This window comes from Diorhabda carinulata, chromosome 12, assembly GCF_026250575.1.
Source record: "Diorhabda carinulata isolate Delta chromosome 12, icDioCari1.1, whole genome shotgun sequence".
Classification (NCBI taxonomy): Eukaryota; Metazoa; Arthropoda; class Insecta; order Coleoptera; family Chrysomelidae; genus Diorhabda; species Diorhabda carinulata.
This window is the reverse complement of record NC_079471.1, coordinates 3,297,875-3,310,066: the sequence shown is the minus strand read 5'-3', so window position 1 is coordinate 3,310,066 and position 12,192 is coordinate 3,297,875. Positions and strand designations below refer to the sequence as shown.

Sequence of the window (12,192 nt, the reverse complement as noted above, 5' to 3'; positions counted from 1 at the left end):
TTTATACACTTTACTGAGGCCGAATACCACTTCCTGAGAAAGAGTCTTCTGCCAGGAATTTAAGGTTATAGGAAAACATAGACCTCGCAATTTATTTTAGATCTACGGAATGAGAAGAAATCATTTGTTGCTAAACAAGGACTGTACAAGTACTCATCGATTCGATGTTTTGACTGTTCAAAACCGTTTTTGTCTGAGCTGATGTGTGACAGCTCGCGGCGTCGTGGTGGAGAATGTTGATTTTTTCGAACATTTCTGGCAAACAAATACTGTTGTACCATTTAGAATTGACCGTACTACGTTGCTCTAATGGAATGATTGTCAGCTGTCATCTTAATGAAGTCTATTAATGAGTTTTTTCGAGTGATTTTCTAGTTATGCGGTACCCAACGCGAACAAACTGTTTGACAGCTAAATGTTCATGCCAAATTGAATGTATACGAGTGGAACTAATGCCGAAGTTCGTTCGCACAAAAAAGTTCGTGATTATTTGATTCCATTTCTTGACCAAATAGCACTTGTTCTAAGTACATTCATCATGGCAATGTCAAATTTGACATATTCACATCACTGTTGTCATATCTTAAAAGTTAAGTAACAACCTTCGTTACTACAACTTATTTTTATTTGGTTGAAGTTCTAATTGAATTATTATGGGTAGTATGCAACTTGAAAATCAACTTTTCATTGACATGATTTCAAAAAACTGCGTGTATATCAAGGTTGAAAGTTGATTAATATATTCTAAGGTAGTCTATACTCAATTATACTTTATCAGTAGATTTCAATAGGATGGAAAATGAGTTAAAGATAAAATTAAATGTGAGACATGGCATTATTTCAACAATCATGATTAATTTATCTATGAAATTTTGAGACCAGCGATTGCGATTAAATAACTGAAGCGATAATTTACTTGCACAAAGAAGTGACAACGTAGATCACGATCTATCAACTGAAACACAATTGTGTTACGTGATAACGGTATCACAAACAAACATAAAATATTATAAAAAAACAGGATGATATTGAAGATAATGTAATCCCCATTCGACCGACTTATTTATTCCTCCAATATGCAGTAATCATCCAATTTGTCCCAGTCTTCATAAGGATGTTTTCAATTATGATTCCATTGGAATGGTTAAATCCTCATTCAGGACATCACAAAATTCTCCATGACAGCTGGTTTGTTTCCAATTATAAGAACTCAAAAAAAGTGAAGTTTAAGAATTAAAACTTGACCTAATTATGAATTTTAGTTGGGCGTCTGGAGAACTTACAATCTTAAAATATTCACGTCAACGTTACGCAGAAAGTATAAACCTGGAAAATTGATTGAAGTCTTTTTTTTATTATTCTTCGACTTTGTAAGATCTAATTCCAATTGGAATTCATAGTTCAGAAAAAATTTATCACTTAGACTAAGTTCTCTACTCCAATAATGATGTTTCATAGTTTTTTTTTTCGTTGAAATAAAGAAATTAAGAGGGCACAAAATATTTTATAATTCATAATTTGAAAAATGTCAATTAAACCATATAAATTCATTCACGCGAACAGCATTCTATTATATCATTAAATAGTCCCATTCTACAAACAAGTATTTAGTTTTTGACTATAAATTGTGACATTCTGTATATTTATCTCTCCTAATTCAGACAAAATATTTATTCAATTAACCTTAACAAAGTAAGGAAAATAAATTTTTTACCATTAAGAATATGAAGCGATCAGAATAAATTAAAATACGAGAATGCCATATCATGCAATTATAGTGAGTGAGACAGATCCTTATAACCCAATTCTTCAATTTTTTCCAAGGTTTTTGGATCCGCATCACCAGTTTATCCAGTTTTCGGTACTTGGAAAATTACGCTTATTATTCACCAAACATTACATTTTTAGAATGTAAACGAACTTCTCAGTACTTCGTGGTGATTAATTTGCCTTTTGGACCCATTTCATCAGTCATCAAACCATCAAAAAATGGTTCTGTATAGTGTAGTTGAAGCATATGATGAATCGGTTGGCTTTGTTTGCTTCGCGGAGAAAAAACTGCTTCGCAAATTTTTTTCCAATCAGCTACGAATTGTCTGACATGAATTTGCTTCCATTTCTATCACAAGCATGTCGTTTTGTAATGTTGTCTGCCTTTCTGATCGAACAGAACTATCGGATCTGAACTTTGGATATGCTTTTCTGGTTTTTGGCTCGCCATTCTATCCAAAAATTCCAAAATAAAGTGGTATAATAAATTATTTGAAAGTGAAGTTATAATCAGTTCAATTTTAGTGCAAAAATGTTTTCCACAATGGCAACGACATTATTTTAATAATAGATTATATAAGGAGCCTGGCGTGTTAATTTAAAATGAATTGTTGTCAGTAGTTAAGGGTTAGAATATCATTGACGCGGGCTCTAAGTATTCAATTGAAACTTGAATATCAATATGCACAGAAACGACATCACTCTAATAGTTATTTGTATGCCTAGGAATGAAAGTGCTAGTTTGTTGGACGAGTCTGAAAATTGCGAGACGAGCGAAGCGAGCCGAGCAACAGACGAGTCCAACAAAGTAGTTTTTCAGTCGCAGCACTCACAACATTTTTTAGACGACGCATAAGATCCAAAATCAATTACACTGAGGATAGAAAATAAATAATAGAGAATTATAAACATTTTATTTATTGAACAATATAATGTTAATATTAATTTATTTATTATTTGCAAAAAGTAATGTTGTTGTACCTCCTGGACAATTATTAAGCTTTATTTGATTGGATGCAGATGGAATATGTACATCTCTACTAGATGTTGATGGATTCTCTGTAGATACAATTTGTTGTTTGATTCGTATTTGTGGTGGAAGAAAGTTATGCAAAATCATCGAAATGAAACTGTCAACTGTCAAAATTGAAGTGGCTAAAGTCACATTTGAGGAAGTTAAAGTTATGTACTCCAGAGTGCCCCGAAAGTGTTTTGCAGTAAGGAACTGTCACTTTCACTACACGGAATACTGAAAACGCAACTTTCGGTATGTAAATAAATACAGAACGAACTTTCAGATGGCGTTATACAGTTCTAAAAAACCATTCTCAATGAGAGAATGGTTGAAACATTAAATTCTAAAAGTGAAACAACTGATGATACTTCGGACTACAGGGACTGTCTCCAAAAGATTTGGGATTGGGAGTAGGTACTGAGTTTCAAAATTTGTTCTACCAGAGCGAGTTACTTTCTTAAATTCTATCAAAATCTATGACATTACCTATAAGTAAGTTAGTTAAATAATAATGATTTATGCGACAAGTGAATAAAGTAATACTTTTTTCACGAGTAGGGCGGGTTAACCGGCAATTCCTACAAGTGAAAAAAGTTACTTTACTCACGAGTATCATACAAAAATTTTTACTATGTACGTAGACTTGAAAAAATTCGACAAAACTTTTAACAATTTCCATTTTGTAATAGTACAAATTAATATTAAAAGTACAACAGTGAGCATTGTTAATTAATTTTGTTTTTTATTAAGTAGTCCACGTAACCCTCCGCAGCTGTGTTGGATTTCCACCCACCTCGCTTCTTTAGTTGAATTATATCACCACCGGAATCCACTAATAAAGACGCCGAAGAGCGTCGAAATGTAAGCCCAGTGTAGTTTTTTGGATTCGAGAAGGTAAATTCGAGAATTCCCTTTTTTGAAAAGGTATTGATACCTACAAATTGGGTATTGCATTTTCCATTTCTATATTACAAAAAGAAATGATCTGTTTTGACATTTGTGGGTCGTTGATTTTTATATTTCTTATAAATGTTTACCAAGTTTAATCTATTGTCAGATATTTCACCAATTACAGTAAATCGACGTTGAACATGAGTTTTTGTATCAGGTACTGTGATAATTAAAACATTAATATCGTTATAGAGCTTCTGCGATTCCGAATATTGAAGCATCCTGAAAAATGTTACAAATAATATCTGATCTTACATTAAAATTTTTTGCTCTCATACCTTATACATGAAATAATCTGGATGAAATAATCGTCTGGAAATTGCAACAGAAACTTATTAATTTCTTCAAGGGCAAATGTTTTAGATTTTTTGGATGTACCAACAGAATTTCGAGTATTTACTGATCTCTTCGTCGATATTTACTATTAGAGTGCCTTTCGGGTTTGAATAAGTCGACCAATGTATTGAAGACTTCCACATTTTGAATTTAGTTTCAAAGTAAGCTAGTAATACTCTTTCTGTTAAGCTATTTATGTCTTTTTCAGTACGCCACTTCATAAAAGAATTAAATTCTTTTAAATACTGTTTCTTGGATTTCTCAAGAAGAAGATTCATAGTCGTTGCAGTTGACAGACGATTCAACAATATCTTCTGGTGGGCAGTTTTTTCACTATTCACTAATAATAATACTACACTTCTTTTAATTAGACACAAAAAGGGTTTTCTAGAACGAATATCGAGAATTAAATATGTGACAATTTATCGGAGAAACGAATTGACATGAGAAAGAAATCTTTCACAGTCCACTATTTGAAAAATGGCACGTAATGGCACTTTTTTAACGCAAAAAATGAACCTACGATACTTTTTTTCAAACTTTTTGACCACATCAGAACAGAATATTGACAGGGAAGTATAAAAACAATATATTATTATTTAATAAATTTTATTTGAATTCTTGATATTGACATTATTTTTTATCATTTGTTTTAATAATCGAAGAGTGTGCAGTAACATTCATCTTCATAACAGAGACCTCCTAGGTATCCCTTTGTAATAATACATTCGGATGAGCAAGTGTCACAGTCGCAGGAATCACCAACAGTGATTGTTTCTGATTTGTGAGCAACGAAGTTTTTGCCTGAAATTTGATTGGAAATTTAGCAATCTTTGCCATTAATAGGATCTCGTGGAAATAATCTATTTTTTTTATATAGAAATCAATCAAAAGAATCAACTCGTAATTGTTATCATTAAAACTAAGTTTAGGACAAAACTAATAAACCATGAAAATATGATATAATGAATGTCAAGGACACGAAATTCCATTATATGAAGATATTATATTGCAAACGCAAAATAAAACAATTTATATCGAGAAAATATAAATTGTGTGAAATAAATTTTAAAAATTGGCGAACAAGAAAACACGTGATAGAAAATTGAAGTGGATAATTATGTTTTTTCATATCAACTTGCGCTGCGAGAAAACTCATTTTTTACGAATAATTCATGAATTTATAATTATAAATAAATAATTACCTTCAACTGATTTAGCGCTGACTTCAGTTGTTGCAAGAACAACTACAGCGACGATAGCCAAGAGAACGAAAGTAAGTTTTGCCATTGTATCAGATAATTTCTGTATGATGTTTCTCAATAAAACCTCTGTCTATATATACTACTTTTACAAGTACTTAGACTCACAGTCAAGTGGATTCAAATTTTTGATAGGTTTTGAATTAAGATAACTCATAAGGATTTAAATAATATCTAAAATTTTCTGTTTCGTTTTAATTGAAATATTCATATCATTCATAACGGTAACAAAATTAAAATTAATATCGTTACAGAGCTTCTGCAATTCCGGATATCTAAGCTGATTTATTTTTCAAATAAGCAATGAATTTCGAGTATTTACTGATGTCTAACGCTGTTATTTACCATTAGGGTGCCTTTCAGTTTTGAATAAATCTACCAAAGTGTTGAAGACTTCCACATTTTGGATCTAGTTTTAACTAAACTAGTAGCACTCTTTCTGTTAAGCTGTTTATGCCTTTTTTCTAGTACCCCACTCCATAAAATAATTATAATCCTTCGGATACTGTTCCCTGGATTTCTCAAGGAGAAGATTCATAGTCGCTGCAGTTGAAGATTCAACAATATCTTCTGGTGGGCAGATTAAACTTTTTTCACTATTACTCTCCATCACTAATAATAATACTACACTCCTTTCAATTAGACACAAAAAAGATTCTCTTGAACGAATATCAAGATATAAAAGTGTTAAAGTTTATCGGAGAACCGAATTAACATGAGAAACAAAGCGTTCACAGTCCACTATTTTAATAAATAAATTTTATAGTTGCGTTAAAAAATGGCACGTTATGGCACTTTTTTCGCGCTTTTTGACCACATCAGAACAGAACATTATAAGGACGGAAAAAATATATTATTATTTAATAAGTTTTATTGGAATTCTTGATATTGACATTATTTTTTATCGTTTATTTTAATTAATTGAAGTATGCACAGTAACATTCATCTTCATAACAGAGACCTCCTACGTATCCGTATGTAACACATTCGGATGAGCAAGTGTCACAGTCGCAGGAATCACCAACAGTGATTTTTTCTGATTTGTGAGCAACGAAGTTTTTGCCTGAAATTTGATTGAAAATTTAGTAATCCTCGCCATTAATAGAACCTCGTGGAAATATATCGTTAAAATTAGAAATAATCAAGTAATTGTTAATAGAAATCAATAAAAAAAACAACTCGTAATTGTTATCATTAAAACTTAATTTAGAACAAAACTAATAAACATGAAAATATGAAATAATGAAAGTCACGGACACGAAATTCCTTTATATGAAGATATTATATTGCAAACACAAAACAAAACACTTTATATCGAGAAAATATAAATTGTGTGAAAAAATCATTTTTGGAAATAAATTTTAAAAATCAGTATGAAAACTCGTGATAGAATGTTGTAGAGGATAATTATGTTTTTTCATATCAACTTGCGCTGCGAGAAAACTCATTTTTTACGAATAATTCATGAATTTATAATTATAAATAAATAATTACCTTCAACTGATTTGGCGCTGACTTCAGTCGTTGCAAGAACAACTACAGCTACGACAGCCAAGAGAACGAAAGTGAATTTTGCCATTGTATCAAATAATTTCTGTATGATGTTTCTCAATAAAACCTTTGCCTATATATACTATTTTTACAAGTACTTAGACACACATAGTACAGTGGATTCAATTTTTTGATAGGTTTTGAATTAAGATAACTCATAAGGATTTAGATAATATCTAAAATTTTCCTTTTCGTTATAATTGAAATATCCACAGCATTTATAACTTTAACAAAATTGAAATTATGGTTGTGAAAACTGAAAATATGACTTTCACGAATACTAAAAATTGAAAATAATAACGATTTTTTGATAATTAATGAAGTTAAGAAGAAAGTAGATTCTCTGTACAGGTCTTGGGGCGAAGTTACGTTTTCGTATGTCGCTGATTTTGTGAATTTAGGTAGCTCTCAGGGCGGTTTATAAATACAGTGAAAGTTAACATCAACATTCTGGCCGCTAATCGATATATTTTTGTTTAAATTTTCAAAATTCCGAATTTTGTGAATAACTCGAAATCTATGCCAAATTTCGGAAAAAGTGAAGGTATCAGATGTGTAGTTTAGAAAATTTTATACAAAAAAGTTTTCTGTGATTTTTCCCTAAGAACTATCATTTCTTTGTAAAATGCGCTCAAACTTCAGGGTCGCATCTTACCAAAAGTTTTGGCGCCACGTGGAGTCTGAGGGAAATTACGTCCCCGGCTGAAGAAGAAACTACTGTATCTCCTCGAAAACTAAACATTTCGGGACTAAAGAAAATGCATTTTAATCGTTAGAGTCTCTACTTTTCAACAGCATCTACAAAAAATTCAGACTTGCAAAATTTTCTTGGAAAACAACACGAACGGGATTGTTTTGTGCTGGTTGCCTGGGTGAACTTAAAACACATGTGACTGCGACTCTGATACACTCAGCAGCGAACCCTTGCTTGAGGTCGTCAATTAGACGATTACCTTTAAAATGAGACAAATTATACCTTTGAACTCACACTGTGATAGGAAAAAAAATTTTTTTCATAGTTGACAAGTTTGGTTACTTTTTTAGTAGTAGTAGTAGTAGTAAGTTGTTGAATATCAGCCATTTTCGCAAAATAATGAGAAAACTGAAGCATGTAGGTTAGAAAAAATCATATTTGAGCTTCCTCGAAGGTAATTTCCTGCTCGGTATTTTTTATATACATAAATATATCGCTTAGCGCCCAAAATTTTGACGTTAACTTTTACTGTAACTCAAATCCAGAAAATCTGCGACATAACTAATTTTCGTGGGCTTTGGCTCCAATTGGGCTGTACTGCACTATCATTAATGTTGTCAAAACCACAGTGTTGCAGAAGTCCCGGTTTTAATAAATCCCTTGCTTCTTTAGGAAGGCACTTAATTTTTTTCTTTTGAACTTTTCTTTTACTGGTTATTACGAGCCGAAACTCAGTAAAAATGGATTAAAAATATCCTTGTTTGTCCAATAGCTCTCAAAATCATTTGAAAGGCATAATTTAATACATTTATTGATGTAGACTCTCTCAACTGTTTTGTTTTTAGTCGTTGGGTTCGCTCTTCATTTGCACGCCCCTAGTACCTTTACCGATGAAACATGAATTTTTTTCTACGTAGAAACGAATCTCTATGAATGATTATGTAGAAAAATCAAAGAGTGACTTCATTATATTGCTTTACTTTTAATGTTTAAAATGCTCTAGATTGTCTCAAAAACGAGAGGAAAATTTGGTAAATAGGAAATTCATCACTAAATTAATTGATGAATTCCAGACAAGTGTAGAAATTTACATTCAATAAAAGTACAAAATTTGCATAAATACTTTAGTAATTCTCTTATCTTGAGAAAAGTACCTATAAAATATACTTGTTATCTTGATATAGGATAAAAATATTTTCTAAAAAATATAATACTTGTCGTGATGTATTAATAAACTCTTATCTTTTCCCCATGTCTATTGAAGTTAAATTGGAGCAGCCATTATACTTGAATTATCTTTAAAACTTATGATGTCATCTAGTGGTACTTCAATGAGCAAGAATCTGTAGATGTTAGTTTACTTACCTGAATTCAACACTCTTGCAATTTGACTGACAGCTCAAGAAGAAATTGATTACAGGTGTTTTATAGCTTCAATTAAATTATATAAAAAGTATGTTAAGCTTGTATAGCATTGGTAAACAATCACTAACTTTCTTTGTTAGTACGGGATGTAGCAGCTTTTTTTTATCAAGGAATTGTATCTCAGTTGAGTTTGATACTCTATACCAATACCAATACCAATCCAGTTGGATGTTGGATTTCAGCATTCACTTGAGTGATCATTCATCAGAATGAACCGGAAAGTCTGATATCACCTTAACCTAACCAAATGACAAAACCGACCGTCAGTCATTCTAGTAGCGGTGGGGGCTCTCGTGGAAGGCTGCGGTACTTTCCGATGACCGTCAGCTGCCTATCATCGCTTTCTACCATCCATACTGAGCGGGCCATAACGTAGTAGATGAATATAGCTTCAAAGTTTATTCTTTTTTTCAAGTTTAGTAGATTGTATTCACCGTTATTGCAGTTATTTTCATAAAGGATACAACAGGAGCCAAATTAATATCATCAATTTATGTATGTGCATATCTGTAGACGTAGTTTTCCACTGTTATAAACAATTTACAGTTTACAATTTGGAATATGTTAAACGTCGCTAAATGCTTGGATGTAGGTTGAAGACTTATAAATGGTTTTTTTATCCTTTACAGTAAAAAACTGAATTGAAATCGTAACCCGTACTGGCATGAAATCCTGGTAACGCAGAACTCAAATTTAGACTGAATGATTATTTGTTTTGTGTTAACGCACTCTATTGACGAATTATCCCCCGTGTATCGCACGACTAATGGTTGTTTTTTGTGGCTTCCTAACATCAATGTTGTATGACAACATTTTCAACAAACTTTTTTTCACGTATAACGCTGTTTACATCGATCCTTATTAAACCCATCCGGGATAAAATTCCTTAAAAAAAAAGCTGCTGCCTCACGGACTATCAACAAAGCATGCTGGAATATATTTAATTCTGTAATTTTTCTAAAATCACATTGGAAAATGTTAATGCGCAGAAATTATTAATGAAACACTGTTTATATTTTATCAAGCCACAGCTAATTTTAGCATATATTTAGTATCGAGAAAAGTTGTGTAAAAACATGCACGAGTTTCAGTTGCGAATAGCTCTAATGACTATTTGTTAATAATATTAGTTCAAACAGTGACCAGAACAGTTTGCTGGAATCGTTTGAATACTACGAAAAAAAATTCTAGCACGTAAAATAATTTCAAAGCAAAATACTGTAACTATAAATACTGTACAAGCTCAGCAATAGCTTATCTGAACTCTGCTCTATCGAAAATTTTTATCAGTTCTTATTGACTCACCTCAATACTTTTAGAACCAAACAATAAGTTAGATTTTATTCATTGGTTGTTAATATAAGGAAAACCTAAGTATTGGAGAGAATGCCCTCAATATTCAACAGTTATTTCCAAAGTAGTTAATAGAGAAAATTTGAAAATATGATTCATTCATATTATTTTTCACGCATCTCGTGAAGTCGAATAAGTTCCTTATGGGATAATATTGGGTTACATTTATTTAAGATTCAATACATATGCATTCCATTAATATATTGATAGCAAGAAGGCATTTGAATATACCATATCCATTAAATTTCTTAAATTCTAACTCCAAGTTTATTTAATTTTCTTCAATTTCTTATTAGACCTTTTAATATGTTTATGTTTCTAAATGTTCTTGATTTTAGGTCTTTTCTAATTCAAAATTAGTTTTTTTAATAATTTTTAGAAGAATAATTTCAAGTCTTCATCAAAATATGATATTAACATTGACAATTTGCGTTTTTATATTAATCAATCAATCACCTTCATCATGAATATTAAAATTAAAATAAAATCAAAATAGAAATGTGTTCTAATAAAAAAAATTAATTTTTCTTTAGTTCTTACATCTCAAATATGTAGCAGTAATCAATGAAATTATTTGTAGTTTTATTAGAATTTACAAAACAGAGCTATGAATTTTATTTAAATTATTTATGTCTATTTTATCATTTATAACTTTTTCGTTTTTATGAATGTGAACTATTTCTAAATATTCTCTTTTTTCTTTATGATTGAATTTATGTTTTTTTGTTACATCCCATTATTCGTTAATGCTCTATGCAGATCGTATTTATGACCTCTCAGTCTATTCTCTAAATACTGAGATGTTTGCCCTATGTAGACAGCGTTACAATTTATATAATTTAACAGAATTTTGAAAAAATTTACGATACTTATAGATTGTACCAACAATTTTGGAGAGAAATATTTTATAGATAAGAAATATGCGTTTTTTTTTAATAGATCCAGCCTTGAGATTAGGTTATCTTAATACAGAAACGTTAAAATCCACTTGACTGTTAGTCGGAGTACTTGTCAAACTGCTATATATAGGAAGTTATTCGTTGAGGAGCATTATACAGAAATTATCTGACAAAATGGCAAAATTCACTTTCGTTCTCTTGGCTATTTTCGCCGTAGTTGTTCTCGCAACAACTGAAGTTAGTGCAGGTAATTATTTATTCATTGTAGATAAAACTGTTTTTAGTTTCATAATATTTGTCACAGGTATCAGTCATGAAAATATTATTTTCTCGGGATATATACATATTTTTTTTTCGAAATTTAGTAATTCATCTACTTTTTCGACGAATCACTCCTAATTTTTTTGAATTGAATAAACTAAATGCTAGATTTTTATGTTATTTTGTTATTCAAGGTAAATCTGTACTAAACCTCCAACAAGTACTCAAAGCAGTAGGTGACAGCTGTGAATGCAATGCTTGCTCAGCCCAATGTGTTTCCAGTGGTTACGTAGGAGGTGTCTGCTACCAAGACCAATGTTACTGTGCTTCATAAGGTGTGGAATTCATGAAAAAATTTAATATCAATGTACCAAATTTAAAAATCAATAAAATCATTTAAGATCCTTACGTTATATCTTTGTCAGTTTTATTCCTAAATAAAGCCCTCAATGACTAAAATGCGGTTTTCAAAACACATGGGAAAAATAAGGAAATCCAATAGGTTACAATGTTTTCAATTATAGATAGAAATACTTGAAACATACATAGTTTCAAAGAAGAAAATTTATTCCATAGATAAAATCAATGAAAATTTTTAAAATACAATTAATATTTGATAGACATTATCATGTTTATTATTCAAGAATCATTAATAGGGTTCTGGTATTTGTTTAT

The 12,192-nt window shown here is 30.9% G+C and overlaps 1 long non-coding RNA gene across 1 annotated transcript; it reads left to right on the top strand.

Moving 5' to 3' along the window:
• Positions 1–11,323: 11,323 nt before the first annotated feature.
• Positions 11,324–11,930, top strand: LOC130900140 (uncharacterized). Its single transcript, XR_009060137.1, has 2 exons — positions 11,324–11,503; positions 11,712–11,930. It is a non-coding gene; the product is annotated as an uncharacterized LOC130900140 (long non-coding RNA).
• Positions 11,931–12,192: the final 262 nt, after the last annotated feature.